The sequence below is a fragment of the Crinia signifera genome, chromosome 9 (genome assembly GCF_055691185.1).
Source record: "Crinia signifera chromosome 9, ASM5569118v1, whole genome shotgun sequence".
NCBI classification, from domain to species: domain Eukaryota; kingdom Metazoa; phylum Chordata; class Amphibia; order Anura; family Myobatrachidae; genus Crinia; species Crinia signifera.
Window position 1 is genome coordinate 56,379,428 of NC_139225.1, and position 25,726 is coordinate 56,405,153.

General features: G+C 39.5%; 51 non-coding genes and 3 pseudogenes across 51 annotated transcripts; all 54 read right to left on the reverse strand.

Moving 5' to 3' along the window:
• Window positions 1-97: 97 nt before the first annotated feature.
• On the reverse strand, window positions 98-216 carry LOC146039124 (5S ribosomal RNA). The gene has a single exon (XR_014462657.1). It is a non-coding gene; the product is annotated as a 5S ribosomal RNA (ribosomal RNA).
• Window positions 217-561: 345 nt separating this feature from the next.
• Window positions 562-680, reverse strand: LOC146040147 (5S ribosomal RNA). The gene has a single exon (XR_014463309.1). It is a non-coding gene; the product is annotated as a 5S ribosomal RNA (ribosomal RNA).
• Window positions 681-1,025: 345 nt separating this feature from the next.
• LOC146040148 (5S ribosomal RNA) lies at window positions 1,026-1,144 on the reverse strand. Its single transcript, XR_014463310.1, has one exon. It is a non-coding gene; the product is annotated as a 5S ribosomal RNA (ribosomal RNA).
• Window positions 1,145-1,489: 345 nt separating this feature from the next.
• Window positions 1,490-1,598, reverse strand: LOC146039857 (5S ribosomal RNA; annotated as a pseudogene).
• Window positions 1,599-1,943: 345 nt separating this feature from the next.
• Window positions 1,944-2,062, reverse strand: LOC146040149 (5S ribosomal RNA). Its single transcript, XR_014463311.1, has one exon. It is a non-coding gene; the product is annotated as a 5S ribosomal RNA (ribosomal RNA).
• A 345-nt stretch (window positions 2,063-2,407) lies between these two features.
• On the reverse strand, window positions 2,408-2,526 carry LOC146037380 (5S ribosomal RNA). Its single transcript, XR_014461061.1, has one exon. It is a non-coding gene; the product is annotated as a 5S ribosomal RNA (ribosomal RNA).
• Window positions 2,527-2,871: 345 nt separating this feature from the next.
• On the reverse strand, window positions 2,872-2,990 carry LOC146040150 (5S ribosomal RNA). The gene has a single exon (XR_014463312.1). It is a non-coding gene; the product is annotated as a 5S ribosomal RNA (ribosomal RNA).
• Window positions 2,991-3,335: 345 nt separating this feature from the next.
• Window positions 3,336-3,454, reverse strand: LOC146037862 (5S ribosomal RNA). Its single transcript, XR_014461502.1, has one exon. It is a non-coding gene; the product is annotated as a 5S ribosomal RNA (ribosomal RNA).
• Window positions 3,455-3,799: 345 nt separating this feature from the next.
• On the reverse strand, window positions 3,800-3,918 carry LOC146040153 (5S ribosomal RNA). The gene has a single exon (XR_014463314.1). It is a non-coding gene; the product is annotated as a 5S ribosomal RNA (ribosomal RNA).
• Window positions 3,919-4,264: 346 nt separating this feature from the next.
• Window positions 4,265-4,383, reverse strand: LOC146040154 (5S ribosomal RNA). Its single transcript, XR_014463315.1, has one exon. It is a non-coding gene; the product is annotated as a 5S ribosomal RNA (ribosomal RNA).
• Window positions 4,384-4,728: 345 nt separating this feature from the next.
• LOC146038708 (5S ribosomal RNA) lies at window positions 4,729-4,847 on the reverse strand. The gene has a single exon (XR_014462277.1). It is a non-coding gene; the product is annotated as a 5S ribosomal RNA (ribosomal RNA).
• Window positions 4,848-5,192: 345 nt separating this feature from the next.
• LOC146039415 (5S ribosomal RNA) lies at window positions 5,193-5,311 on the reverse strand. Its single transcript, XR_014462921.1, has one exon. It is a non-coding gene; the product is annotated as a 5S ribosomal RNA (ribosomal RNA).
• Window positions 5,312-5,656: 345 nt separating this feature from the next.
• Window positions 5,657-5,775, reverse strand: LOC146037831 (5S ribosomal RNA). The gene has a single exon (XR_014461474.1). It is a non-coding gene; the product is annotated as a 5S ribosomal RNA (ribosomal RNA).
• Window positions 5,776-6,121: 346 nt separating this feature from the next.
• LOC146040155 (5S ribosomal RNA) lies at window positions 6,122-6,240 on the reverse strand. Its single transcript, XR_014463316.1, has one exon. It is a non-coding gene; the product is annotated as a 5S ribosomal RNA (ribosomal RNA).
• Window positions 6,241-6,585: 345 nt separating this feature from the next.
• LOC146039416 (5S ribosomal RNA) lies at window positions 6,586-6,704 on the reverse strand. Its single transcript, XR_014462922.1, has one exon. It is a non-coding gene; the product is annotated as a 5S ribosomal RNA (ribosomal RNA).
• Window positions 6,705-7,049: 345 nt separating this feature from the next.
• On the reverse strand, window positions 7,050-7,168 carry LOC146040156 (5S ribosomal RNA). The gene has a single exon (XR_014463317.1). It is a non-coding gene; the product is annotated as a 5S ribosomal RNA (ribosomal RNA).
• A 345-nt stretch (window positions 7,169-7,513) lies between these two features.
• LOC146039139 (5S ribosomal RNA) lies at window positions 7,514-7,632 on the reverse strand. The gene has a single exon (XR_014462670.1). It is a non-coding gene; the product is annotated as a 5S ribosomal RNA (ribosomal RNA).
• A 345-nt stretch (window positions 7,633-7,977) lies between these two features.
• LOC146040157 (5S ribosomal RNA) lies at window positions 7,978-8,096 on the reverse strand. The gene has a single exon (XR_014463318.1). It is a non-coding gene; the product is annotated as a 5S ribosomal RNA (ribosomal RNA).
• Window positions 8,097-9,055: 959 nt separating this feature from the next.
• LOC146040158 (5S ribosomal RNA) lies at window positions 9,056-9,174 on the reverse strand. The gene has a single exon (XR_014463320.1). It is a non-coding gene; the product is annotated as a 5S ribosomal RNA (ribosomal RNA).
• Window positions 9,175-9,519: 345 nt separating this feature from the next.
• LOC146039726 (5S ribosomal RNA) lies at window positions 9,520-9,638 on the reverse strand (annotated as a pseudogene).
• A 345-nt stretch (window positions 9,639-9,983) lies between these two features.
• LOC146037809 (5S ribosomal RNA) lies at window positions 9,984-10,102 on the reverse strand. The gene has a single exon (XR_014461453.1). It is a non-coding gene; the product is annotated as a 5S ribosomal RNA (ribosomal RNA).
• A 345-nt stretch (window positions 10,103-10,447) lies between these two features.
• On the reverse strand, window positions 10,448-10,566 carry LOC146038738 (5S ribosomal RNA). Its single transcript, XR_014462305.1, has one exon. It is a non-coding gene; the product is annotated as a 5S ribosomal RNA (ribosomal RNA).
• Window positions 10,567-10,911: 345 nt separating this feature from the next.
• On the reverse strand, window positions 10,912-11,030 carry LOC146038031 (5S ribosomal RNA). The gene has a single exon (XR_014461657.1). It is a non-coding gene; the product is annotated as a 5S ribosomal RNA (ribosomal RNA).
• Window positions 11,031-11,376: 346 nt separating this feature from the next.
• On the reverse strand, window positions 11,377-11,495 carry LOC146038087 (5S ribosomal RNA). Its single transcript, XR_014461708.1, has one exon. It is a non-coding gene; the product is annotated as a 5S ribosomal RNA (ribosomal RNA).
• Window positions 11,496-11,840: 345 nt separating this feature from the next.
• Window positions 11,841-11,959, reverse strand: LOC146040159 (5S ribosomal RNA). Its single transcript, XR_014463321.1, has one exon. It is a non-coding gene; the product is annotated as a 5S ribosomal RNA (ribosomal RNA).
• A 345-nt stretch (window positions 11,960-12,304) lies between these two features.
• On the reverse strand, window positions 12,305-12,423 carry LOC146039651 (5S ribosomal RNA; annotated as a pseudogene).
• A 345-nt stretch (window positions 12,424-12,768) lies between these two features.
• LOC146037811 (5S ribosomal RNA) lies at window positions 12,769-12,887 on the reverse strand. Its single transcript, XR_014461455.1, has one exon. It is a non-coding gene; the product is annotated as a 5S ribosomal RNA (ribosomal RNA).
• A 345-nt stretch (window positions 12,888-13,232) lies between these two features.
• LOC146040160 (5S ribosomal RNA) lies at window positions 13,233-13,351 on the reverse strand. The gene has a single exon (XR_014463322.1). It is a non-coding gene; the product is annotated as a 5S ribosomal RNA (ribosomal RNA).
• A 346-nt stretch (window positions 13,352-13,697) lies between these two features.
• LOC146038088 (5S ribosomal RNA) lies at window positions 13,698-13,816 on the reverse strand. Its single transcript, XR_014461709.1, has one exon. It is a non-coding gene; the product is annotated as a 5S ribosomal RNA (ribosomal RNA).
• Window positions 13,817-14,161: 345 nt separating this feature from the next.
• On the reverse strand, window positions 14,162-14,280 carry LOC146039288 (5S ribosomal RNA). Its single transcript, XR_014462806.1, has one exon. It is a non-coding gene; the product is annotated as a 5S ribosomal RNA (ribosomal RNA).
• Window positions 14,281-14,624: 344 nt separating this feature from the next.
• Window positions 14,625-14,743, reverse strand: LOC146039265 (5S ribosomal RNA). The gene has a single exon (XR_014462786.1). It is a non-coding gene; the product is annotated as a 5S ribosomal RNA (ribosomal RNA).
• A 345-nt stretch (window positions 14,744-15,088) lies between these two features.
• LOC146039140 (5S ribosomal RNA) lies at window positions 15,089-15,207 on the reverse strand. The gene has a single exon (XR_014462671.1). It is a non-coding gene; the product is annotated as a 5S ribosomal RNA (ribosomal RNA).
• A 345-nt stretch (window positions 15,208-15,552) lies between these two features.
• LOC146040161 (5S ribosomal RNA) lies at window positions 15,553-15,671 on the reverse strand. The gene has a single exon (XR_014463323.1). It is a non-coding gene; the product is annotated as a 5S ribosomal RNA (ribosomal RNA).
• A 346-nt stretch (window positions 15,672-16,017) lies between these two features.
• LOC146039153 (5S ribosomal RNA) lies at window positions 16,018-16,136 on the reverse strand. Its single transcript, XR_014462683.1, has one exon. It is a non-coding gene; the product is annotated as a 5S ribosomal RNA (ribosomal RNA).
• A 346-nt stretch (window positions 16,137-16,482) lies between these two features.
• LOC146040243 (5S ribosomal RNA) lies at window positions 16,483-16,601 on the reverse strand. Its single transcript, XR_014463397.1, has one exon. It is a non-coding gene; the product is annotated as a 5S ribosomal RNA (ribosomal RNA).
• A 345-nt stretch (window positions 16,602-16,946) lies between these two features.
• LOC146039216 (5S ribosomal RNA) lies at window positions 16,947-17,065 on the reverse strand. The gene has a single exon (XR_014462741.1). It is a non-coding gene; the product is annotated as a 5S ribosomal RNA (ribosomal RNA).
• Window positions 17,066-17,410: 345 nt separating this feature from the next.
• Window positions 17,411-17,529, reverse strand: LOC146040162 (5S ribosomal RNA). Its single transcript, XR_014463324.1, has one exon. It is a non-coding gene; the product is annotated as a 5S ribosomal RNA (ribosomal RNA).
• Window positions 17,530-17,874: 345 nt separating this feature from the next.
• Window positions 17,875-17,993, reverse strand: LOC146039250 (5S ribosomal RNA). Its single transcript, XR_014462772.1, has one exon. It is a non-coding gene; the product is annotated as a 5S ribosomal RNA (ribosomal RNA).
• A 347-nt stretch (window positions 17,994-18,340) lies between these two features.
• Window positions 18,341-18,459, reverse strand: LOC146039199 (5S ribosomal RNA). The gene has a single exon (XR_014462726.1). It is a non-coding gene; the product is annotated as a 5S ribosomal RNA (ribosomal RNA).
• Window positions 18,460-18,805: 346 nt separating this feature from the next.
• LOC146038476 (5S ribosomal RNA) lies at window positions 18,806-18,924 on the reverse strand. The gene has a single exon (XR_014462064.1). It is a non-coding gene; the product is annotated as a 5S ribosomal RNA (ribosomal RNA).
• Window positions 18,925-19,269: 345 nt separating this feature from the next.
• On the reverse strand, window positions 19,270-19,388 carry LOC146037845 (5S ribosomal RNA). The gene has a single exon (XR_014461487.1). It is a non-coding gene; the product is annotated as a 5S ribosomal RNA (ribosomal RNA).
• Window positions 19,389-19,734: 346 nt separating this feature from the next.
• On the reverse strand, window positions 19,735-19,853 carry LOC146038989 (5S ribosomal RNA). The gene has a single exon (XR_014462534.1). It is a non-coding gene; the product is annotated as a 5S ribosomal RNA (ribosomal RNA).
• A 345-nt stretch (window positions 19,854-20,198) lies between these two features.
• On the reverse strand, window positions 20,199-20,317 carry LOC146040165 (5S ribosomal RNA). The gene has a single exon (XR_014463326.1). It is a non-coding gene; the product is annotated as a 5S ribosomal RNA (ribosomal RNA).
• A 346-nt stretch (window positions 20,318-20,663) lies between these two features.
• Window positions 20,664-20,782, reverse strand: LOC146040166 (5S ribosomal RNA). Its single transcript, XR_014463327.1, has one exon. It is a non-coding gene; the product is annotated as a 5S ribosomal RNA (ribosomal RNA).
• A 345-nt stretch (window positions 20,783-21,127) lies between these two features.
• On the reverse strand, window positions 21,128-21,246 carry LOC146039251 (5S ribosomal RNA). Its single transcript, XR_014462773.1, has one exon. It is a non-coding gene; the product is annotated as a 5S ribosomal RNA (ribosomal RNA).
• Window positions 21,247-21,593: 347 nt separating this feature from the next.
• On the reverse strand, window positions 21,594-21,712 carry LOC146038859 (5S ribosomal RNA). Its single transcript, XR_014462415.1, has one exon. It is a non-coding gene; the product is annotated as a 5S ribosomal RNA (ribosomal RNA).
• A 346-nt stretch (window positions 21,713-22,058) lies between these two features.
• Window positions 22,059-22,177, reverse strand: LOC146038477 (5S ribosomal RNA). The gene has a single exon (XR_014462065.1). It is a non-coding gene; the product is annotated as a 5S ribosomal RNA (ribosomal RNA).
• A 345-nt stretch (window positions 22,178-22,522) lies between these two features.
• LOC146037848 (5S ribosomal RNA) lies at window positions 22,523-22,641 on the reverse strand. The gene has a single exon (XR_014461489.1). It is a non-coding gene; the product is annotated as a 5S ribosomal RNA (ribosomal RNA).
• A 346-nt stretch (window positions 22,642-22,987) lies between these two features.
• On the reverse strand, window positions 22,988-23,106 carry LOC146037948 (5S ribosomal RNA). The gene has a single exon (XR_014461580.1). It is a non-coding gene; the product is annotated as a 5S ribosomal RNA (ribosomal RNA).
• Window positions 23,107-23,452: 346 nt separating this feature from the next.
• LOC146039616 (5S ribosomal RNA) lies at window positions 23,453-23,571 on the reverse strand. Its single transcript, XR_014463105.1, has one exon. It is a non-coding gene; the product is annotated as a 5S ribosomal RNA (ribosomal RNA).
• A 345-nt stretch (window positions 23,572-23,916) lies between these two features.
• On the reverse strand, window positions 23,917-24,035 carry LOC146040167 (5S ribosomal RNA). Its single transcript, XR_014463328.1, has one exon. It is a non-coding gene; the product is annotated as a 5S ribosomal RNA (ribosomal RNA).
• A 346-nt stretch (window positions 24,036-24,381) lies between these two features.
• LOC146040127 (5S ribosomal RNA) lies at window positions 24,382-24,500 on the reverse strand. The gene has a single exon (XR_014463291.1). It is a non-coding gene; the product is annotated as a 5S ribosomal RNA (ribosomal RNA).
• Window positions 24,501-24,845: 345 nt separating this feature from the next.
• On the reverse strand, window positions 24,846-24,964 carry LOC146038538 (5S ribosomal RNA). Its single transcript, XR_014462122.1, has one exon. It is a non-coding gene; the product is annotated as a 5S ribosomal RNA (ribosomal RNA).
• Window positions 24,965-25,309: 345 nt separating this feature from the next.
• Window positions 25,310-25,428, reverse strand: LOC146040168 (5S ribosomal RNA). Its single transcript, XR_014463329.1, has one exon. It is a non-coding gene; the product is annotated as a 5S ribosomal RNA (ribosomal RNA).
• Window positions 25,429-25,726: the final 298 nt, after the last annotated feature.

The following is a 25,726-nucleotide window of genomic DNA, read 5'->3' on the forward strand; positions in this document are numbered from 1 at the left end:
GTTTGACCTCTTCCAAATGTCTGTATTGGCAATAAAGAGAAAAAAGTTTCCAATTTAAAAAGCTAGAGAATAAAAACAATTTGCCAGTAATGGGAAAAACCTACAGCACCTGGTGTTCCCATGTGTTCTCCCACCCAAGTACTAACCAGGCCCAACACTGCTTAGCTTCCAAGATCAGACGAGATTGGGCGTATCCAATGTGGTATGGCTGTAAGTGAGATACAGGCACTTTTTTGCCCTCTTCTACTTCTATAACCAGGTAAGCTATTAAAAAAGTTTCCTAACTATATTGGCTTACTGAAAAAAATCATGTGTTGGTAATGTAAAAAGACCTACAGGACATGATATTAGCAGGTGGTCTCAAATTAAAGTACTAAAGAGGCTCAACACTGTTTAGCTCCAAAAAGCAGTTGGAATTGGGCCTAAACAGTGTGGTAAGTTTTTAGGTGATGGCTATTGTGTCTGTTTGACCTGTCCCAAATGTCTGTATTGGCAATAAAAATAAAAAGTTTCCAATTTAAATAGCAAGAGAATAAAACCAATTTGCCATTAATGGGAAAAAACCTACAGCACCTGGTGTTCCCATGTGGTCTCCCACCCAAGTACTAACCAGGCCCAACACTGCTTAGCTTCCAAGATCAGACGAGATTGGGCGTATCCAATGTGGTATGGCTGTAGGTGAGATACCGGCACTTTTTTGCCCTCTTCTACTTCTATAACCAGGAAAGCTAATAAAAAAGTTTCCTAACTGTATTGCCTTACTGAAAAAAATCATGCGTTGGTAATGTAAAAAGACCTACAGGACATGATATTAGCAGGTGGTCTCAAATTAAACTACTTAAGAGGCTCAACACTGTTTAGCTGCCAAAAGCAGTTGGAATTGGGCCTAAACAGTGTGGTAAGTTTTTAGGTGATGGCTATTGTGTCTGTTTGACCTCTTCCAAATGTCTGTACTGTCAATAAAGAGAAAAAAGTTTCCAATTTAAAAAGCTAGAGAATAAAAACAATTTGCCAGTAATGGGAAAAACCTACAGCACCTGGTGTTCCCATGTGGTCTCCCACCCAAGTACTAACCAGGCCCAACACTGCTTAGCTTCCAAGATCAGACGAGATTGGGCGTATCCAATGTGGTATGGCTGTAGGTGAGATACTGGCACTTTTTTGCCCTCTTCTACTTCTATAACCAGGTAAGCTAATAAAAAATTTTCCTAACTGTATTGCCTTACTGAAAAAAATCATGTGTTGGTAATGTAAAAAGACCTACAGGACATGATATTAGCATGTGGTCTCAAATTAAACTACTAAAGAGGCTCAACACTGTTTAGCTGCCAAAAGCAGTTGGAATTGGGCCTAAACAGTGTGGTAAGTTTTTAGGTGATGGCTATTGTGTCTGTTTGACCTCTTCCAAATATCTGTACTGTCAATAAAGAGAAAAAAGTTTCCAATTTAAAAAGCTAGAGAATAAAAAAAATTTGCCAGTAATGGGAAATACCTACAGCACCTGGTGTTCCCATGTGGTCTCCCACCCAAGAACTAACCAGGCCCAACACCGCTTAGCTTCCAAGATCAGGCGTATCCAATGTGGTATGGCTGTAAGTGAGATACAGGCACTTTTTTGCCCTCTTCTACTTCTATAACCAGGTAAGCTAATAAAAAAGTTTCCTAACTATATTGGCTTACTGAAAAAAATCATGTGTTGGTAATGTAAAAAGACCTACAGGACATGATATTAGCAGGTGGTCTCAAATTAAACTACTAAAGAGGCTCAACACTGTTTAGCTCCGAAAAGCAGTTGGAATTGGGCCTAAACAGTGTGGTAAGTTTTTAGGTGATGGCTATTGTGTCTGTTTGACCTGTCCCAAATGTCTGTATTGGCAATAAAAATAAATAGTTTCCAATTTAAATAGCAAGAGAATAAAAACAATTTGCCATTAATGGGAAAAAACCTACAGCACCTGGTGTTCCCATGTGGTCTCCCACCCAAGTACTAACCAGGCCCAACACTGCTTAGCTTCCAAGATCAGACGAGATTGGGCGTATCCAATGTGGTATGGCTGTAGGTGAGATACTTGCACTTTTTTGCCCTCTTCTACTTCTATAACCAGGTAAGCTAATAAAAAAGTTTCCTAACTGTATTGCCTTACTGAAAAAAATCATGTGTTGGTAATGTAAAAAGACCTACAGGACATGATATTAGCAGGTGGTCTCAAATTAAACTACTAAAGAGGCTCAACACTGTTTAGCTGCAAAAAGCAGTTGGAATTGGGCCTAAACAGTGTGGTAAGTTTTTAGGTGATGGCTATTGTGTCTGTTTGACCTGTCCCAAATGTCTGTATTGGCAATAAAAATAAAAAGTTTCCAATTTAAATAGCAAGAGAATAAAAACAATTTGCCATTAATGGGAAAAAACCTACAGCACCTGGTGTTCTCATGTGGTCTCCCACCCAAGTACTAACCAGGCCCAACACTGCTTAGCTTCCAAGTTCAGACGAGATTGGGCGTATCCAATGTGGTATGGCTGTAGGTGAGATATTGGCACTTTTTTGCCCTCTTCTACTTCTATAACCAGGTAAGCTAATAAAAAAGTTTCCTAACTGTATTGCCTTACTGAAAAAAATCATGTGTTGGTAATGTAAAAAGACCTACAGGACATGATATTAGCAGGTGGTCTCAAATTAAACTACTAAAGAGGCTCAACACTGTTTAGCTGATAAAAGCAGTTGGAATTGGGCCTAAACAGTGTGGTAAGTTTTTAGGTGATGGCTATTGTGTCTGTTTGACCTGTCCCAAATGTCTGTATTGGCAATAAAAATAAAAAGTTTCCAATTTAAATAGCAAGAGAATAAAAACAATTTGCCATTAATGGGAAAAAACCTACAGCACCTGGTGTTCCCATGTGGTCTCCCACCCAAGTACTAACCAGGCCCAACACTGCTTAGCTTCCAAGATCAGACGAGATTGGGCGTATCCAATGTGGTATGGCTGTAGGTGAGATACCGGCACTTTTTTGCCCTCTTCTACTTCTATAACCAGGAAAGCTAATAAAAAAGTTTCCTAACTGTATTGCCTTACTGAAAAAAATCATGTGTTGGTAATGTAAAAAGACCTACAGGACATGATATTAGCAGGTGGTCTCAAATTAAACTACTTAAGAGGCTCAACACTGTTTAGCTGCCAAAAGCAGTTGGAATTGGGCCTAAACAGTGTGGTAAGTTTTTAGGTGATGGCTATTGTGTCTGTTTGACCTCTTCCAAATGTCTGTACTGTCAATAAAGAGAAAAAAGTTTCCAATTTAAAAAGCTGGAGAATAAAAACAATTTGCCAGTAATGGGAAAAACCTACAGCACCTGGTGTTCCCATGTGGTCTCCCACCCAAGTACTAACCAGGCCCAACACTGCTTAGCTTCCAAGATCAGACGCGATTGGGCGTATCCAATGTGGTATGGCTGTAGGTGAGATACCGGCACTTTTTTGCCCTCTTCTACTTCTATAACCTGGAATGCTAATAAAAAAGTTTCCTAACTGTATTGCCTTACTGAAAAAAATCATGTGTTGGTAATGTAAAAAGACCTACAGGACATGATATTAGCAGGTGGTCTCAAATTAAACTACTTAAGAGGCTCAACACTGTTTAGCTGCCAAAAGCAGTTGGAATTGGGCCTAAACAGTGTGGTAAGTTTTTAGGTGATGGCTATTGTGTCTGTTTGACCTCTTCCAAATGTCTGTACTGTCAATAAAGAGAAAAAAGTTTCCAATTTAAAAAGCTGGAGAATAAAAACAATTTGCCAGTAATGGGAAAAACCTACAGCACCTGGTGTTCCCATGTGGTCTCCCACCCAAGTACTAACCAGGCCCAACACTGCTTAGCTTCCAAGATCAGACGAGATTGGGCGTATCCAATGTGGTATGGCTGTAGGTGAGATACCAGCACTTTTTTGCCCTCTTCTACTTCTATAACCAGGAAAGCTAATAAAAAAGTTTCCTAACTGTATTGCCGAACTGAAAAAAATCATGTGTTGGTAATGTAAAAAGACCTACAGGACATGATATTAGCAGGTGGTCTCAAATTAAACTACTTAAGAGGCTCAACACTGTTTAGCTGCCAAAAGCAGTTGGAATTGGGCCTAAACAGTGTGGTAAGTTTTTAGGTGATGGCTATTGTGTCTGTTTGACCTCTTCCAAATGTCTGTACTGTCAATAAAGAGAAAAAAAGTTTCCAATTTAAAAAGCTGGAGAATAAAAACAATTTGCCAGTAATGGGAAAAACCTACAGCACCTGGTGTTCCCATGTGGTCTCCCACCCAAGTACTAACCAGGCCCAACACTGCTTAGCTTCCAAGATCAGACGAGATTGGGCGTATCCAATGTGGTATGGCTGTAGGTGAGATACAGGCACTTTTTTGCCATCTTCTACTTCTATAACCAGGTAAGCTAATAAAAAAGTTTCCTAACTATGTTGGCTTACTGAAAAAAATTATGTGTTGGTAATGTAAAAAGACCTACAGGACATGATATTAGCAGGTGGTCTCAAATTAAACTACTAAAGAGGCTCAACACTGTTTAGCTCCCAAAAGCAGTTGGAATTGGGCCTAAACAGTGTGGTAAGTTTTTAGGTGATGGCTATTGTGTCTGTTTGACCTGTCCCAAATGTCTGTATTGGCAATAAAAATAAAAAGTTTCCAATTTAAATAGCAAGAGAATAAAAACAATTTGCCATTAATGGGAAAAAACCTACAGCACCTGGTGTTCCCATGTGGTCTCCCACCCAAGTACTAACCAAGCCCAACGCTGCTTAGCTTCCAAGATCAGACGAGATTGGGCGTATCCAATGTGGTATGGCTGTAGGTGCGATACTGGCACTTTTTTGCCCTCTTCTACTTCTATAACCAGGTAAGCTAATAAAAAAGTTTCCTAACTGTATTGCCTTACTGAAAAAAATCATGTGTTGGTAATGTAAAAAGACCTACAGGACATGATATTAGCATGTGGTCTCAAATTAAACTACTAAAGAGGCTCAACACTGTTTAGCTGCCAAAAGCAGTTGGAATTGGGCCTAAACAGTGTGGTACATTTTTAGGTGATGGCTATTGTGTCTGTTTGACCTGTCCCAAATGTCTGTATTGGCAATAAAAATAAAAAGTTTCCAATTTAAATAGCAAGAGAATAAAAACAATTTGCCATTAATGGGAAAAAACCTACAGCACCTGGTGTTCCCATGTGGTCTCCCACCCAAGTACTAACCAGGCCCAACACTGCTTTGTTTCCAAGATCAGACGAGATTGGGCGTATCCAATGTGGTATGGCTGTAGTTGAGATACCGGCACTTTTTTGCAATCTTCTACTTCTATAACCAGGTAAGCTAATAAAAAAGTTTCCTAACTGTATTGTCTTACTGAAAAAAATCATGTGTTGGTAATGTAAAAAGACCTACAGGACATGATATTAGCAGGTGGTCTCAAATTAAACTACTAAAGAGGCTCAACACTGTTTAGCTGCCAAAAGCAGTTGGAATTGGGCCTAAACAGTGTGGTAAGTTTTTAGGTGATGGCTATTGTGTCTGTTTGACCTCTTCCAAATATCTGTACTGTCAATAAAGAGAAAAAAGTTTCCAATTTAAAAAGCTAGAGAATAAAAACAATTTGCCAGTAATGGGAAATACCTACAGCACCTGGTGTTCCCATGTGGTCTCCCACCTAAGTACTAACCAGGCCCAACACTGCTTAGCTTCCAAGATCAGACGAGATTGGGCGTATCCAATGTGGTATGGCTGTAGGTGAGATACTGGCACTTTTTTGCCCTCTTCTACTTCTATAACCAGGTAAGCTAATAAAAAAGTTTCCTAACTGTATTGCCTTACTGAAAAAAATCATGTGTTGGTAATGTAAAAAGACCTACAGGACATGATATTAGCATGTGGTCTCAAATTAAACTACTAAAGAGGCTCAACACTGTTTAGCTGCCAAAAGCAGTTGGAATTGGGCCTAAACAGTGTGGTAAGTTTTTAGGTGATGGCTATTGTGTCTGTTTGACCTGTCCCAAATGTCTGTATTGGCAATAAAAATAAAAAGTTTCCAATTTAAATAGCAAGAGAATAAAAACAATTTGCCATTAATGGGAAAAAAACCTACAGCACCTGGTGTTCCCATGTGGTCTCCCACCCAAGTACTAACCAGGCCCAACACTGCTTAGCTTCCAAGATCAGACGAGATTGGGCGTATCCAATGTGGTATGGCTGTAGGTGAGATACCGGCACTTTTTTGCCCTCTTCTACTTCTATAACCAGGAAAGCTAATAAAAAAGTTTCCTAACTGTATTGCCTTACTGAAAAAAATAATGCGTTGGTAATGTAAAAAGACCTACAGGACATGATATTAGCATGTGGTCTCAAATTAAACTACTAAAGAGGCTCAACACTGTTTAGCTGCCAAAAGCAGTTGGAATTGGGCCTAAACAGTGTGGTACGTTTTTAGGTGATGGCTATTGTGTCTGTTTGACCTGTCCCAAATGTCTGTATTGGCAATAAAAATAAAAAGTTTCCAATTTAAATAGCAAGAGAATAAAAACAATTTGCCATTAATGGGAAAAAACCTACAGCACCTGGTGTTCCCATGTGGTCTCCCACCCAAGTACTAACCAGGCCCAACACTGCTTTGTTTCCAAGATCAGACGAGATTGGGCGTATCCAATGTGGTATGGCTGTAGTTGAGATAACGGCACTTTTTTGCCCTCTTCTACTTCTATAACCAGGTAAGCTAATAAAAAAGTTTCCTAACTGTATTGGCTTACTGAAAAAAATCATGTGTTGGTAATGTAAAAAGACCCACAGGACATGATATTAGCAGGTGGTCTCAAATTAAACTACTAAAGAGGCTCAACACTGTTTAGCTCCGAAAAGCAGTTGGAATTGGGCCTAAACAGTGTGGTAAGTTTTTAGGTGATGGCTATTGTGTCTGTTTGACCTGTCCCAAATGTCTGTATTGGCAATAAAAATAAATAGTTTCCAATTTAAATAGCAAGAGAATAAAAACAATTTGCCATTAATGGGAAAAAACCTACAGCACCTGGTGTTCCCATGTGGTCTCCCACCCAAGTACTAACCAGGCCCAACACTGCTTAGCTTCCAAGATCAGACGAGATTGGGCGTATCCAATGTGGTATGGCTGTAGGTGAGATACTGCCACTGTTTTGCCCTCTTCTACTTCTATAACCAGGTAAGCTAATAAAAAAGTTTCCTAACTGTATTGCCTTACTGAAAAAAATCATGTGTTGGTAATGTAAAAAGACCTACAGGACATGATATTAGCAGGTGGTCTCAAATTAAACTACTAAAGAGGCTCAACACTGTTTAGCTGCCAAAAGCAGTTGGAATTGGGCCTAAACAGTGTGGTAAGTTTTTAGGTGATGGCTATTGTGTCTGTTTGACCTGTCCCAAATGTCTGTATTGGCAATAAAAATAAAAAGTTTCCAATTTAAATAGCAAGAGAATAAAAACAATTTGCCATTAATGGGAAAAAACCTACAGCACCTGGTGTTCCCATGTGGTCTCCCACCCAAGTACTAACCAGTCCCAACACTGCTTAGCTTCCAAGATCAGACGAGATTGGGCGTATCCAATGTGGTATGGCTGTAAGTGAGATACTGGCACTTTTTTGCCCTCTTCTACTTCTATAACCAGGTAAGCTAATAAAAAAGTTTCCTAACTGTATTGCCTTACTGAAAAAAATCATGTGTTGGTAATGTAAAAAGACCTACAGGACATGATATTAGCAGGTGGTCTCAAATTAAACTACTAAAGAGGCTCAACACTGTTTAGCTGCCAAAAGCAGTTGGAATTGGGCCTAAACAGTGTGGTAAGTTTTTAGGTGATGGCTATTGTGTCTGTTTGACCTCTTCCAAATGTCTGTACTGTCAATAAAGAGAAAAAAGTTTCCAATTTAAAAAGCTGGAGAATAAAAACAATTTGCCAGTAATGGGAAAAACCTACAGCACCTGGTGTTCCCATGTGGTCTCCCACCCAAGTACTAACCAGGCCCAACACTGCTTAGCTTCCAAGATCAGACGAGATTGGGCGTATCCAATGTGGTATGGCTGTAGGTGAGATACCAGCACTTTTTTGCCCTCTTCTACTTCTATAACCAGGAAAGCTAATAAAAAAGTTTCCTAACTGTATTGCCTTACTGAAAAAAATCATGTGTTGGTAATGTAAAAAGACCTACAGGACATGATATTAGCAGGTGGTCTCAAATTAAACTACTTAAGAGGCTCAACACTGTTTAGCTGCCAAAAGCAGTTGGAATTGGGCCTAAACAGTGTGGTAAGTTTTTAGGTGATGGCTATTGTGTCTGTTTGACCTCTTCCAAATGTCTGTACTGTCAATAAAGTGAAAAAAGGGTACTTATGTAGTAACTGGGCTGCCGATTTTTTGATTGTATGCCTTAAGTTAAGGCATACAATCAGATGCGATGCGATGCGATATCGCATCGCATCGCATCCGATATCGCATCCGATATCGGATGCGATGACCCGATTTTTCCATAGGAATCAATGTTAAAATGATTCCTATGGAAAAATGGGTCCTTTTCATACCCCTACTATCCAAGTGGGCATGGAGTTGGATATAAACCTGTGGCGAGCGTAGCGAGCCACCGAGCCCGAAGCGTGGCGAGCGAAGCGAGCCCCGCGAGGGGACGGTATTCGTCCCCTCGCGGGGCTCGCTTAACTCGCCACGCTTCGGGCTCGGTGGCTCGCTACGCTCGCCACAGGTTTATATCCAACTCCATGCCCACTTGGATAGTAGGGGTATGAAAAGGACCCATTTTTCCCATTGAATTCCATGTTAAAATGGACTCAGTCCATTTTAACATTGATTCCTATGGAAAAATCGGGTCATCGCATCGCATCGCATCGCATCGAATCGCATGGTCGCATGCGATGCGATGCGATCTCCCGATCCGACCCGATTTAGAAATCGGCAGCCCAGTTACTACATAAGTACCGAAAAAAGTTTCCAATTTAAAAAGCTGGAGAATAAAAACAATTTGCCAGTAATGGGAAAAACCTACAGCACCTGGTGTTCCCATGTGGTCTCCCACCCAAGTACTAACCAGGCCCAACACTGCTTAGCTTCCAAGATCAGACGAGATTGGGCGTATCCAATGTGGTATGGCTGTAGGTGAGAAACAGGCACTTTTTTGCCATCTTCTACTTCTATAACCAGGTAAGCTAATAAAAAAGTTTCCTAACTATGTTGGCTTACTGAAAAAAATTATGTGTTGGTAATGTAAAAAGACCTACAGGACATGATATTAGCAGGTGGTCTCAAATTAAACTACTAAAGAGGCTCAACACTGTTTAGCTCCCAAAAGCAGTTGGAATTGGGCCTAAACAGTGTGGTAAGTTTTTAGGTGATGGCTATTGTGTCTGTTTGACCTGTCCCAAATGTCTGTATTGGCAATAAAAATAAAAAGTTTCCAACTTAAATAGCAAGAGAATAAAAACAATTTGCCATTAATGGGAAAAAACCTACAGCACCTGGTGTTCCCATGTGGTCTAACACCCAAGTACTAACCAGGCCCAACACTGCTTAGATTCCAAGATCAGACGAGATTGGGCGTATCCAATGTGGTATGGCTGTAGTTGAGATACCGGCACTTTTTTGCCCTCTTCTACTTCTATAACCAGGTAAGCTAATAAAAAAGTTTCCTAACTGTATTGTCTTACTGAAAAAAATCATGTGTTGGTAATGTAAAAAGACCTACAGGACATGATATTAGCAGGTGGTCTCAAATTAAACTACTAAAGAGGCTCAACACTGTTTAGCTGCCAAAAGCAGTTGGAATTGGGCCTAAACAGTGTGGTAAGTTTTTAGGTGATGGCTATTGTGTCTGTTTGACCTCTTCCAAATGTCTGTACTGTCAATAAAGAGAAAAAAGTTTCCAATTTAAAAAGCTAGAGAATAAAAACAATTTGCCAGTAATGGGAAAAACCTACAGCACCTGGTGTTCCCATGTGGTCTCCCACCCAAGTACTAACCAGGCCCAACACTGCTTAGCTTCCAAGATCAGACGAGATTGGGCGTATCCAATGTGGTATGGCTGTAAGTGAGATACAGGCACTTTTTTGCCCTCTTCTACTTCTATAACCAGGTAAGCTATTAAAAAAGTTTCCTAAATATATTGGCTTACTGAAAAAAATCATGTGTTGGTAATGTAAAAAGACCTACAGGACATGATATTAGCAGGTGGTCTCAAATTAAACTACTAAAGAGGCTCAACACTGTTTAGCTCCGAAAAGCAGTTGGAATTGGGCCTAAACAGTGTTATAAGTTTTTAGGTGATGGCTATTGTGTCTGTTTGACCTGTCCCAAATGTCTGTATTGGCAATAAAAATAAAAAGTTTCCAATTTAAATAGCAAGAGAATAAAAACAATTTGCCATTAATGGGAAAAAACCTACAGCACCTGGTGTTCCCATGTGGTCTCCCACCCAAGTACTAACCAGGCCAAACACTGCTTAGCTTCCAAGATCAGACGAGATTGGGCGTATCCAATGTGGTATGGCTGTAGGTGAGATACTGGCACTTTTTTGCCCTCTTCTACTTCTATAACCAGGTAAGCTAATAAAAAAGTTTCCTAACTGTATTGCCTTACTGAAAAAAATCATGTGTTGGTAATGTAAAAAGACCTACAGGACATGATATTAGCATGTGGTCTCAAATTAAACTACTAAAGAGGCTCAACACTGTTTAGCTGCCAAAAGCAGTTGGAATTGGGCCTAAACAGTGTGGTAAGTTTTTAGGTGATGGCTATTGTGTCTGTTTGACCTGTCCCAAATGTCTGTATTGGCAATAAAAATAAAAAGTTTCCAATTAAAATAGCAAGAGAATAAAAACAATTTGCCATTAATGGGAAAAAACCTACAGCACCTGGTGTTCCCATGTGGTCTCCCACCCAAGTACTAACCAGGCCCAACACTGCTTAGCTTCCAAGATCAGACGAGATTGGGCGTATCCAATGTAGTATGGCTGTAGGTGAGATACCGGCACTTTTTTGCCCTCTTCTACTTCTATAACCAGGAAAGCTAATAAAAAAGTTTCCTAACTGTATTGCCTTACTGAAAAAAATCATGCGTTGACAATGTAAAAAGACCTACAGGACATGATATTAGCAGGTGGTCTCAAATTAAACTACTTAAGAGGCACAACACTGTTTAGCTGCCAAAAGCAGTTGGAATTGGGCCTAAACAGTGTGGTAAGTTTTTAGGTGATGGCTATTGTGTCTGTTTGACCTCTTCCAAATGTCTGTACTGTCAATAAAGAGAAAAAAGTTTCCAATTTAAAAAGCTAGAGAATAAAAACAATTTGCCATTAATGGGAAAAAACCTACAGCACCTGGTGTTCCCATGTGGTCTCCCACCCAAGTACTAACCAGGCCCAACACTGCTTAGCTTCCAAGATCAGACGAGATTGGGCGTATCCAATGTGGTACGGCTGTAGGTGAGATACCGGCACTTTTTTGCCCTCTTCTACTTCTATAACCAGGAAAGCTAATAAAAAAGTTTCCTAACTGTATTGCCTTACTGAAAAAAATCATGTGTTGGTAATGTAAAAAGACCTACAGGACATGATATTAGCAGGTGGTCTCAAATTAAACTACTTAAGAGGCTCAACACTATTTAGCTGCCAAAAGCAGTTGGAATTGGGCCTAAACAGTGTGGTAAGTTTTTAGGTGATGGCTATTGTGTCTGTTTGACCTGTCCCAAATGTCTGTACTGTCAATAAAGAGAAAAAAGTTTCCAATTTAAAAAGCTGGAGAATAAAAACAATTTGCCAGTAATGGGAAAAACCTACAGCACCTGGTGTTCCCATGTGGTCTCCCACCCAAGTACTAACCAGGCCCAACACTGCTTAGCTTCCAAGATCAGACGAGATTGGGCGTATCCAATGTGGTATGGCTGTAGGTGAGGAACAGGCACTTTTTTGCCATCTTCTACTTCTATAACCAGGTAAGCTAATAAAAAAGTTTCCTAACTATGTTGGCTTACTGAAAAAAATTATGTGTTGGTAATGTAAAAAGACCTACAGGACATGATATTAGCAGGTGGTCTCAAATTAAACTACTAAAGAGGCTCAACACTGTTTAGCTCCCAAAAGCAGTTGGAATTGGGCCTAAACAGTGTGGTAAGTTTTTAGGTGATGGCTATTGTGTCTGTTTGACCTGTCCCAAATGTCTGTATTGGCAATAAAAATAAAAAGTTTCCAACTTAAATAGCAAGAGAATAAAAACAATTTGCCATTAATGGGAAAAAACCTACAGCACCTGGTGTTCCCATGTGGTCTAACACCCAAGTACTAACCAGGCCCAACACTGCTTAGCTTCCAAGATCAGACGAGATTGGGCGTATCCAATATGGTATGGCTGTAGTTGAGATACCGGCACTTTTTTGCCCTCTTCTACTTCTATAACCAGGTAAGCTAATAAAAAAGTTTCCTAACTGTATTGTCTTACTGAAAAAAATCATGTGTTGGTAATGTAAAAAGACCTACAGGACATGATATTAGCAGGTGGTCTCAAATTAAACTACTAAAGAGGCTCAACACTGTTTAGCTGCCAAAAGCAGTTGGAATTGGGCCTAAACAGTGTGGTAAGTTTTTAGGTGATGGCTATTGTGTCTGTTTGACCTCTTCCAAATGTCTGTACTGTCAATAAAGAGAAAAAAGTTTCCAATTTAAAAAGCTAGAGAATAAAAACAATTTGCCAGTAATGGGAAAAACCTACAGCACCTGGTGTTCCCATGTGGTCTCCCACCCAAGTACTAACCAGGCCCAACACTGCTTAGCTTCCAAGATCAGACGAGATTGGGCGTATCCAATGTGGTATGGCTGTAAGTGAGATATAGGCACTTTTTTGCCCTCTTCTACTTCTATAACCAGGTAAGCTATTAAAAAAGTTTCCTAAATATATTGGCTTACTGAAAAAAATCATGTGTTGGTAATGTAAAAAGACCTACAGGACATGATATTAGCATGTGGTCTCAAATTAAACTACTAAAGAGGCTCAACACTGTTTAGCTGCCAAAAGCAGTTGGAATTGGGCCTAAACAGTGTGGTAAGTTTTTAGGTGATGGCTATTGTGTCTGTTTGACCTGTCCCAAATGTCTGTATTGGCAATAAAAATAAAAAGTTTCCAATTAAAATAGCAAGAGAATAAAAACAATTTGCCATTAATGGGAAAAAACCTACAGCACCTGGTGTTCCCATGTGGTCTCCCACCCAAGTACTAACCAGGCCCAACACTGCTTAGCTTCCAAGATCAGACGAGATTGGGCGTATCCAATGTGGTATGGCTGTAGGTGAGATACTGGCACTTTTTTGCCCTCTTCTACTTCTATAACCAGGAAAGCTAATAAAAAAGTTTCCTAACTGTATTGCCTTACTGAAAAAAATCATGCGTTGACAATGTAAAAAGACCTACAGGACATGATATTAGCAGGTGGTCTCAAATTAAACTACTTAAGAGGCTCAACACTGTTTAGCTGCCAAAAGCAGTTGGAATTGGGCCTAAACAGTGTGGTAAGTTTTTAGGTGATGGCTATTGTGTCTGTTTGACCTCTTCCAAATATCTGTACTGTCAATAAAGAGAAAAAAGTTTCCAATTTAAAAAGCTAGAGAATAAAAACAATTTGCCATTAATGGGAAAAAACCTACAGCACCTGGTGTTCCCATGTGGTCTCCCACCCAAGTACTAACCAGGCCCAACACTGCTTAGCTTCCAAGATCAGACGAGATTGGGCGTATCCAATGTGGTACGGCTGTAGGTGAGATACCGGCACTTTTTTGCCCTCTTCTACTTCTATAACCAGGAAAGCTAATAAAAAAGTTTCCTAACTGTATTGCCTTACTGAAAAAAATCATGTGTTGGTAATGTAAAAAGACCTACAGGACATGATATTAGCAGGTGGTCTCAAATTAAACTACTTAAGAGGCTCAACACTATTTAGCTGCCAAAAGCAGTTGGAATTGGGCCTAAACAGTGTGGTAAGTTTTTAGGTGATGGCTATTGTGTCTGTTTGACCTGTCCCAAATGTCTGTACTGTCAATAAAGAGAAAAAAGTTTCCAATTTAAAAAGCTGGAGAATAAAAACAATTTGCCAGTAATGGGAAAAACCTACAGCACCTGGTGTTCCCATGTGGTCTCCCACCCAAGTTCTAACCAGGCCCAACACTGCTTAGCTTCCAAGATCAGACGAGATTGGGCATATCCAATGTGGTATGGCTGTAGGTGAGATACAGGCACTTTTTTGCCATCTTCTACTTCTATAACCAGGTAAGCTAATAAAAAAGTTTCCTAACTATATTGGCTTACTGAAAAAAATTATGTGTTGGTAATGTAAAAAGACCTACAGGACATGATATTAGCAGGTGGTCTCAAATTAAACTACTAAAGAGGCTCAACACTGTTTAGCTCCCAAAAGCAGTTGGAATCGGGCCTAAACAGTGTGGTAAGTTTTTAGGTGATGGCTATTGTGTCTGTTTGACCTGTCCCAAATGTCTGTATTGGCAATAAAAATAAAAAGTTTCCAATTTAAATAGCAAGAGAATAAAAAAATTTGCCATTAATGGGAAAAATCCTACAGCACCTGGTGTTCCGATGTGGTCTCCCACCCAAGTACTAACCAGGCCCAACACTGCTTAGCTTCCAAGATCAGACGAGATTGGGCGTATCCAATGTGGTATGGCTGTAGTTGAGATACAGGCACTTTTTTGCCCTCTTCTACTTCTATAACCAGGTAAACTAATAAAAAAGTTTCCTAACTGTATTGTCTTACTGAAAAAAATCATGTGTTGGTAATGTAAAAAGACCTACAGGACATGATATTAGCAGGTGGTCTCAAATTAAACTACTAAAGAGGCTCAACACTGTTTAGCTGCCAAAAGCAGTTGGAATTGGGCCTAAACAGTGTGGTAAGTTTTTAGGTGATGGCTATTGTGTCTGTTTGACCTGTCCCAAATGTCTGTATTGGCAATAAAAATAAAAAGTTTCCAATTTAAATAGCAAGAGAATAAAAACAATTTGCCATTAATGGGAAAAAACCTACAGCACCTGGTGTTCCCATGTGGTCTCCCACCCAAGTACTAACCAGTCCCAACACTGCTTAGCTTCCAAGATCAGACGAGATTGGGCGTATCCAATGTGGTATGGCTGTAAGTGAGATACTGGCACTTTTTTGCCCTCTTCTACTTCTATAACCAGGTAAGCTAATAAAAAAGTTTCCTAACTGTATTGCCTTACTGAAAAAAATCATGTGTTGGTAATGTAAAAAGACCTACAGGACATGATATTAGCAGGTGGTCTCAAATTAAACTACTAAAGAGGCTCAACACTGTTTAGCTGCCAAAAGCAGTTGGAATTGGGCCTAAACAGTGTGGTAAGTTTTTAGGTGATGGCTATTGTGTCTGTTTGACCTCTTCCAAATGTCTGTACTGTCAATAAAGAGAAAAAAGTTTCCAATTTAAAAAGCTGGAGAATAAAAACAATTTGCCAGTAATGGGAAAAACCTACAGCACCTGGTGTTCCCATGTGGTCTCCCACCCAAGTACTAACCAGGCCCAACACTGCTTAGCTTCCAAGATCAGACGAGATTGGGCGTATCCAATGTGGTATGGCTGTAGGTGAGATACAGGCAATTTTTGCCCTCTTCTACTTCTATAACCAGGTAAGCTAATAAAAAAGATTCCTAACTATATTGGCTTACTGAAAAAAATCATGTGTTGGTAATGTAAAAAGACCTACAGGACATGATATTAGCAGGTGGTCTCAAATTAAACTACTAAAGAGGCTCAACACTGTTTAGCTCCCAAAAGCAGTTGGAATTGGGCCTAAACAGTGTGGTAAGTTTTTAGGTGATGGCTATTGTGTCTGTTTGACCTGTCCCAAATGTCTGTATTGGCAATAAAAAATAAAAAGTTTTTTAATTTAAATAGTAAGAGAATAAAAACAATTTGCCATTAATGGGAAAAAACCTACAGCACCTGGTGTTCCCATGTGGTCTCCCACCCAAGTACTAAACAGGCCCAACACTGCTTAGCTTCCAAGATCAGACGAGATTGGGCGTATCCAATGTAATATGGCTGTAGGTGAGATACTGGCACTTTTTTGCCCTCTTCTACTTCTATAACCAGGTAAGCGAATAAAAAAGTTTCCTAACTGTATTGCCTTAATGAAAAAAATCATGTGTTGGTAATGTAAAAAGACCTACAGGACATGATATTAGCACGTGGTCTCAAATTAAACTACTAAAGAGGATCAACACTGTTTAGCTCCCAAAAGCAGTTGGAATTGGGCCTAAACAGTGTGGTAAGTTTTTAGGTGATGGCTATTGTGTCTGTTTGACCTGTCCCAAATGTCTGTATTGGCAATAAAAAATAAAAAGTTTCCAATTTAAATAGCTAGAGAATAAAAACAATTTGCCATTAATGGGAAAAAACCTACAGCACCTGGTGTTCCCATGTGGTCTCCCACCCAAGTACTAACCAGGCCCAACACTGCTTAGCTTCCAAGATCAGACGAGATTGGGTGTATCCAATGTGGTATGGCTGTAGGTGAGATACTGGCACTTTTTTGCCCTCTTCTACTTCTATAACCAGGTAAGCTAATAAAACAGTTTCCTAACTGTATTGCCTTACTGAAAAAAATCATGTGTTGGTAATGTAAAAAGACCTACAGGACATGATATTAGCATGTGGTCTCAAATTAAACTACTAAAGAGGCTCAACACTGTTTAGCTGCCAAAAGCAGTTGGAATTGGGCCTAAACAGTGTGGTAAGTTTTTAGGTGATGGCTATTGTGTCTGTTTGACCTGTCCCAAATGTCTGTATTGGCAATAAAAATAAAAAGTTTCCAATTTAAATAGCAAGAGAATAAAAACAATTAGCCATTAATGGGAAGAAACCTACAGCACCTGGTGTTCCCATGTGGTCTCCCACCCAAGTACTAACCAGGCCCAACACTGCTTAGCTTCCAAGATCAGACGAGATTGGGCGTATCCAATGTTATATGGCTGTAGGTGAGATACCGGCACTTTTTTGCCCTCTTCTACTTCTATAACCAGGAAAGCTAATAAAAAAGTTTCCTAACTGTATTGCCTTACTGAAAAAAAACATGTGTTGGTAATGTAAAAAGACCTACAGGACATGATATTAGCAGGTGGTCTCAAATTAAACTACTTAAGAGGCTCAACACTGTTTAGCTGCCAAAAGCAGTTGGAATTGGGCCTAAACAGTGTGGTAAGTTTTTAGGTGATGGCTATTGTGTCTGTTTGACCTCTTCCAAATGTCTGTACTGTCAATAAAGAGAAAAAAGTTTCCAATTTAAAAAGCTAGAGAATATAAACAATTTGCCAGTAATGGGAAAAACCTACAGCACCTGGTGTTCCCATGTGGTCTCCCACCCAAGTACTAACCAGGCCCAACACTGCTTAGCTTCCAAGATCAGACGAGATTGGGCGTATCCAATGTGGTATGGCTGTAGGTGAGATACAGGCACTTTTTTGCCATCTTCTACTTCTATAACCAGGTAAGCTAATAAAAAAGTTTCCTAACTATATTGGCTTACTGAAAAAAATCATGTGTTGGTAATGTAAAAAGACCTACAGGACATGATATTAGCAGGTGGTCTCAAATTAAACTACTAAAGAGGCTCAACACTGTTTAGCTCCCAAATGCAGTTGGAATTGGGCCTAAACAGTGTGGTAAGTTTTTAGGTGATGGCTATTGTGTCTGTTTGACCTGTCCCAAATGTCTGTATTGGCAATAAAAATAAAAAGTTTCCAATTTAAATAGCAAGAGAATAAAAACAATTTGCCATTAATGGGAAAAAACCTACAGCACCTGGTGTTCCCATGTGGTCTCCCACTCAAGTACTAACCAGGCCCAACACTGCTTAGCTTCCAAGATCAGACGAGATTGGGCGTATCCAATGTGGTATGCCTGTAGTTGAGATATTGGCACTTTTTTGCCCTCTTCTACTTCTATAACCAGGTAAGCGAATAAAAAAGTTTCCTAACTGTATTGCCTTACTGAAAAAAATCATGTGTTGGTAATGTAAAAAGACCTACAGGACATGATATTAGCAGGTGGTCTCAAATTAAACTACTAAAGAGGCTCAACACTGTTTAGCTGCCAAAAGCAGTTGGAATTGGGCCTAAACAGTGTGGTAAGTTTTTAGGTGATGGCTATTGTGTCTGTTTGACCTGTCCCAAATGTCTGTATTGGCAATAAAAAATAAAAAGTTTCCAATTTAAATAGCAAGAGAATAAAAACAATTTGCCATTAATGGGAAAAAAACTTACAGCACCTGGTGTTCCCATGTGGTCTCCCACCCAAGTACTAACCAGGCCCAACACTGCTTAGCTTCCAAGATCAGACGAGATTAGGCGTATCCAATGTGGCATGGCTGTAGGTGGGATACTGGCACTTTTTTGCCCTCTTCTACTTCTATAACCAGGTAAGCTAATAAAAAACTTTCCTAACTGTATTGCCTTACTGAAAAAAATCATGTTTTGGTAATGTAAAAAGACCTACAGGACATGATATTAGCAGGTGGTCTCAAATTAAACTACTAAAGAGGCTCAACACTGTTTAGCTCCCAAAAGCAGTTGGAATTGGGCCTAAACAGTGTTTTAAGTTTTTAGGTGATGGCTATTGTGTCTGTTTGACCTGTCCCAAATGTCTGTATTGGCAATAAAAAATAAAATGTTTCCAATTTAAATAGCAAGAGAATAAAAACAATTTGCCATTAATGGGAAAAAACCTACAGCACCTGGTGTTCCCATGTGGTCTCCCACCCAAGTACTAACCAGGCCCAACACTGCTTAGCTTCCAAGATCAGACGAGATTGGGCTTATCCAATGTGGTATGGCTGTAGGTGGGATACTGGCACTTTTTTGCCCTCTTCTACTTCTATAACCAGGAAAGCTAATAAAAAAGTTTCCTAACTGTATTGCCTTACTGAAAAAAATCATGTGTTGGTAATGTAAAAAGATCTACAGGACATGATATTAGCAGGTGGTCTCAAATTAAACTACTTAAGAGGCTCAACACTGTTTAGCTGCCAAAAGCAGTTGGAATTGGGCCTAAACAGTGTGGTAAGTTTTTAGGTGATGGCTATTGTGTCTGTTTGACCTGTCCCAAATGTCTGTACTGTCAATAAAGAGAAAAAAGTTTCCAATTTAAAAAGCTAGAGAATAAAAACAATTTGCCAGTAATGGGAAAAACCTACAGCACCTGGTGTTCCCATGTGGTCTCCCACCCAAGTACTAACCAGGCCCAACACTGCTTAGCTTCCAAGATCAGACGAGATTGGGCGTATCCAATGTGGTATGGCTGCAGGTGAGATACTGGCACTTTTTTGCCCTCTTCTACTTCTATAACCAGGTAAGCGAATAAAAAAGTTTCCTAACTATATTGCCTTACTGAAAAAAATCATGTGTTGGTAATGTAAAAAGACCTACAGGACATGATATTAGCAGGTGGTCTCAAATTAAACTACTAAAGAGGCTCAACACTGTTTAGCTCCCAAAAGCAGTTGGAATTGGGCCTAAACAGTGTGGTAAGTTTTTAGGTGATGGCTATTGTGTCTGTTTGACCTGTCCCAAATGTCTGTATTGGCAATAAAAAATAAAAAGTTTCCAATTTAAATAGCAAGAGAATAAAAACAATTTGCCATTAATGGGAAAAAACCTACAGAACCTGGTGTTCCCATGTGGTCTCCCACCCAAGTACTAACCAGGCCCAACACTGCTTAGCTTCCAAGATCAGACGAGATTGGGCATATCCAATGTGGTATGGCTGTAGGTGAGATACTGGCACTTTTTTGCCCTCTTCTACTTCTATAACCAGGTAAGCTAATAAAAAAGTTTCCTAACTGTATTGCCTTACTGAAAAAAATCATGTGTTGGTAATGTATAAAGAACTACAGGACATGATATTAGCATGTGGTCTCAAATTAAACTACTAAAGAGGCTCAACACTGTTTAGCTGTCAAAAGCAGTTGGAATTGGGCCTAAACAGTGTGGTAAGTTTTTAGGTGATGGCTATTGTGTCTGTTTGACCTGTCCCAAATGTCTGTATTGGCAATAAAAATAAAAAGTTTCCAATTTAAATAGCAAGAGAATAAAAACAATTAGCCATTAATGGGAAGAAACCTACAGCACCTGGTGTTCCCATGTGGTCTCCCACCCAAGTACTAACCAGGCCCAACACTGCTTAGCTTCCAAGATCAGACGAGATTGGGCGTATCCAATGTGGTATGGCTGTAGGTGAGATACCGGCACTTTTTTGCCCTCTTCTACTTCTATAACCAGGAAAGCTAATAAAAAAGTTTCCTAACTGTATTGCCTTACTGAAAAAAAAACATGTGTTGGTAATGTAAAAAGACCTACAGGACATGATATTAGCAGGTGGTCTCAAATTAAACTACTTAAGAGGCTCAACACTGTTTAGCTGCCAAAAGCAGTTGGAATTGGGCCTAAACAGTGTGGTAAGTTTTTAGGTGATGGCTATTGTGTCTGTTTGACCTCTTCCAAATGTCTGTACTGTCAATAAAGAGAAAAAAGTTTCCAATTTAAAAAGCTAGAGAATATAAACAATTTGCCAGTAATGGGAAAAACCTACAGCACCTGGTGTTCCCATGTGGTCTCCCACCCAAGTACTAACCAGGCCCAACACTGCTTAGCTTCCAAGATCAGACGAGATTGGGCGTATCCAATGTGGTATGGCTGTAGGTGAGATACAGGCACTTTTTTGCCATCTTCTACTTCTATAACCAGGTAAGCTAATAAAAAAGTTTCCTAACTATATTGGCTTACTGAAAAAAATCATGTGTTGGTAATGTAAAAAGACCTACAGGACATGATATTAGCAGGTGGTCTCAAATTAAACTACTAAAGAGGCTCAACACTGTTTAGCTCCCAAATGCAGTTGGAATTGGGCCTAAACAGTGTGGTAAGTTTTTAGGTGATGGCTATTGTGTCTGTTTCACCTGTCCCAAATGTCTGTATTGGCAATAAAAATAAAAAGTTTCCAATTTAAATAGCAAGAGAATAAAAACAATTTGCCATTAATGGGAAAAAACCTACAGCACCTGGTGTTCCCATGTGGTCTCCCACTCAAGTACTAACCAGGCCCAACACTGCTTAGCTTCCAAGATCAGACGAGATTGGGCGTATCCAATGTGGTATGCCTGTAGTTGAGATATTGGCACTTTTTTGCCCTCTTCTACTTCTATAACCAGGTAAGCGAATAAAAAAGTTTCCTAACTGTATTGCCTTACTGAAAAAAATCATGTGTTGGTAATGTAAAAAGACCTACAGGACATGATATTAGCAGGTGGTCTCAAATTAAACTACTAAAGAGGCTCAACACTGTTTAGCTGCCAAAAGCAGTTGGAATTGGGCCTAAACAGTGTGGTAAGTTTTTAGGTGATGGCTATTGTGTCTGTTTGACCTGTCCCAAATGTCTGTATTGGCAATAAAAAATAAAAAGTTTCCAATTTAAATGGCAAGAGAATAAAAACAATTTGCCATTAATGGGAAAAAAACTTACAGCACCTGGTGTTCCCATGTGGTCTCCCACCCAAGTACTAACCAGGCCCAACACTGCTTAGCTTCCAAGATCAGACGAGATTAGGCGTATCCAATGTGGTATGGCTGTAGGTGGGATACTGGCACTTTTTTGCCCTCTTCTACTTCTATAACCAGGTATGCTAATAAAAAAGTTTCCTAACTGTATTGCCTTACTGAAAAAAATCATGTTTTGGTAATGTAAAAAGACCTACAGGACATGATATTAGCAGGTGGTCTCAAATTAAACTACTAAAGAGGCTCAACACTGTTTAGCTCCCAAAAGCAGTTGGAATTGGGCCTAAACAGTGTGGTAAGTTTTTAGGTGATGGCTATTGTGTCTGTTTGACCTGTCCCAAATGTCTGTATTGGCAATAAAAAATAAAAAGTTTCCAATTTAAATAGCAAGAGAATAAAAACAATTTGCCATTAATGGGAAAAAACCTACAGCACCTGGTGTTCCCATGTGGTCTCCCACCCAAGTACTAACCAGGCCCAACACTGCTTAGCTTCCAAGATCAGACGAGATTGGGCTTATCCAATGTGGTATGGCTGTAGGTGGGATACTGGCACTTTTTTGCCCTCTTCTACTTCTATAACCAGGAAAGCTAATAAAAAAGTTTCCTAACTGTATTGCCTTACTGAAAAAAATCATGTGTTGGTAATGTAAAAAGATCTACAGGACATGATATTAGCAGGTGGTCTCAAATTAAACTACTTAAGAGGCTCAACACTGTTTAGCTGCCAAAAGCAGTTGGAATTGGGCCTAAACAGTGTGGTAAGTTTTTAGGTGATGGCTATTGTGTCTGTTTGACCTGTCCCAAATGTCTGTACTGTCAATAAAGAGAAAAAAGTTTCCAATTTAAAAAGCTAGAGAATAAAAACAATTTGCCAGTAATGGGAAAAACCTACAGCACCTGGTGTTCCCATGTGGTCTCCCACCCAAGTACTAACCAGGCCCAACACTGCTTAGCTTCCAAGATCAGACGAGATTGGGCGTATCCAATGTGGTATGGCTGCAGGTGAGATACAGGCACTTTTTTGCCCTTTTCTACTTCTATAACCAGGTAAGCTAATAAAAAAGTTTCCTAACTATATTGGATTACTGAAAAAAATCATGTGTTGGTAATGTAAAAAGACCTACAGGACATGATATTAGCAGGTGGTCTCAAATTAAACTACTAAAGAGGCTCAACACTGTTTAGCTCCCAAAAGCAGTTGGAATTGGGCCTAAACAGTGTGGTAAGTTTTTAGGTGATGGCTATTGTGTCTGTTTTACCTGTCCCAAATGTCTGTATTGGCAATAAAAAATAAAAAGTTTTCAATTTAAATAGCAAGAGAATAAAAACAATTTGCCATTAATGGCAAAAAACCTACAGCACCTGGTGTTCCCATGTGGTCTCCCACCCAAGTACTAAACAGGCCCAACACTGCTTAGCTTCCAAGATCAGACGAGATTGGGCGTATCCAATGTGGTATGGCTGTAGGTGAGATACTGGCACTTTTTTGCCCTCTTCTACTTCTATAACCAGGTAAGCGAATAAAAAAGTTTCCTAACTGTATTGCCTTACTGAAAAAAATCATGTGTTGGTAATGTAAAAAGACCTACAGGACATGATATTAGCAGGTGGTCTCAAATTAAACTACTAAAGAGGCTCAACACTGTTTAGCTCCCAAAAGCAGTTGGAATTGGGCCTAAACAGTGTGGTAAGTTTTTAGGTGATGGCTATTGTGTCTGTTTGACCTGTCCCAAATGTCTGTATTGGCAATAAAAAATAAAAAGTTTCCAATTTAAATAGCAAGAGAATAAAAACAATTTGCCATTAATGGGAAAAAACCTACATAACCTGGTGTTCCCATGTGGTCTCCCACCCAAGTACTAACCAGGCCCAACACTGCTTAGCTTCCAAGATCAGACAAGATTGGGCGTATCCAATGTGGTATGGCTGTAGGTGAGATACCGGCACTTTTTTCCCCTCTTCTACTTCTATAACCATGAAAGCTAATAAAAAAGTTTCCTAACTGTATTGCCTTACTGAAAAAAATCATGTGTTGGTAATGTAAAAAGACCTACAGGACATGATATTAGCAGGTGGTCTCAAATTAAACTACTTAAGAGGCTCAACACTGTTTAGCTGCCAAAAGCAGTTGGAATTGGGCCTAAACAGTGTGGTAAGTTTTTAGGTGATGGCTATTGTGTCTGTTTGACCTGTCCCAAATGTCTGTATTAGCAATAAAAATAAAAAGTTTCCAATTTAAATAGCAAGAGAATAAAAACAATTTGCCATTAATGGGAAAAAACCTACAGCACCTGGTGTTCCCATGTGGTCTCCCACCCAAGTACTAACCAGGCCCAACACTGCTTAGCTTCCAAGATCAGACGAGATTGGGCGTATCCAATGTGGTATGGCTGTAGGTGAGATACTGGCACTTTTTTGCCCTCTTCTACTTCTATAACCAGGTAAGCTAATAAAAAAGTTTCCTAACTGTATTGCCTTACTGAAAAAAATCATGTGTTGGTAATGTAAAAAGACCTACAGGACATGATATTAGCAGGTGGTCTCAAATTAAACTACTAAAAAGGCTCAACACTGTTTAGCTCCCAAAAGCAGTTGGAATTGGGCCTAAACAGTGTGGTAAGTTTTTAGGTGATGGCTATTGTGTCTGTTTGACCTGTCCCAAATGTCTGTATTGGCAATAAAAAATAAAAAGTTTCCAATTTAAATAGCAAGAGAATAAAAACAATTTGCCATTAATGGGAAAAAACCTACAGCACCTGGTGTTCCCATGTGGTCTCCCACCCAAGTACTAACCAGGCCCAACACTGCTTAGCTTCCAAGATCAGATGAGATTGGGCGTATCCAATGTGGTATGGCTGTAGGTGAGATACTAGCACTTTTTTGCCCTCTTCTACTTCTATAACCAGGTAAGCTAATAAAAAAGTTTCCTAACTGTACTGCCTTACTGAAAAAAATCATGTGTTGGTAATGTAAAAAGACCTACAGGACATGATATTAGCAAGTTGGCTCAAATTAAACTACTAAAGAGGCTCAACACTGTTTAGCTGCCAAAAGCAGTTGGAATTGGGCCTAAACAGTGTGGTAAGTTTTTAGGTGATGGCTATTGTGTCTGTTTGACCTGTCCCAAATGTCTGTATTGGCAATAAAAATAAAAAGTTTCCAATTTAAATAGCAAGAGAATAAAAACAATTGGCCATTAATGGGAAAAAACCTACAGCACCTGGTGTTCCCATGTGGTCTCCCACCCAAGTACTAACCAGGCCCAACACTGCTTAGCTTCCAAGATCAGACGAGCTTGGGCGTATCCAATGTGGTATGGCTGTAGGTGAGATACCGGCACTTTTTTGCCCTCTTCTACTTCTATAACAAGGAAAGCTAATAAAAAAGTTTCCTAACTGTATTGCCTTACTGAAAAAAATCATGTGTTGGTAATGTAAAAAGACCTACAGGACATGATATTAGCAGGTGGTCTCAAATTAAACTACTTAAGAGGCTCAACACTGTTTAGCTGCCAAAAGCAGTTGGAATTGGGCCTAAACAGTGTGGTAAGTTTTTAGGTGATGGCTATTGTGTCTGTTTGACCTCTTCCAAATGTCTGTACTGTCAATAAAGAGAAAAAAGTTTCCAATTTAAAAAGCTGGAGAATAAAAACAATTTGCCAGTAATGGGAAAAACCTACAGCACCTGGTGTTCCCATGTGGTCTCCCACCCAAGTACTAACCAGGCCCAACACTGCTTAGCTTCCAAGATCAGACGAGATTGGGCGTATCCAATGTGGTATGGCTGTAGGTGAGATACAGGCACTTTTTTGCCATCTTCTACTTCTATAACCAGGTAAGCTAATAAAAAAGTTTCCTAACTATATTGGCTTACTGAAAAAAATCATGTGTTGGTAATGTAAAAAGACCTACAGGACATGATATTAGCAGGTGGTCTCAAATTAAACTACTAAAGAGGCTCAACAATGTTTAGCTCCCAAAAGCAGTTGGAATTGGGCCTAAACAGTGTGGTAAGTTTTTAGGTGATGGCTATTGTGTCTGTTTGACCTGTCCCAAATGTCTGTATTGGCAATAAAAATAAAAAGTTTCC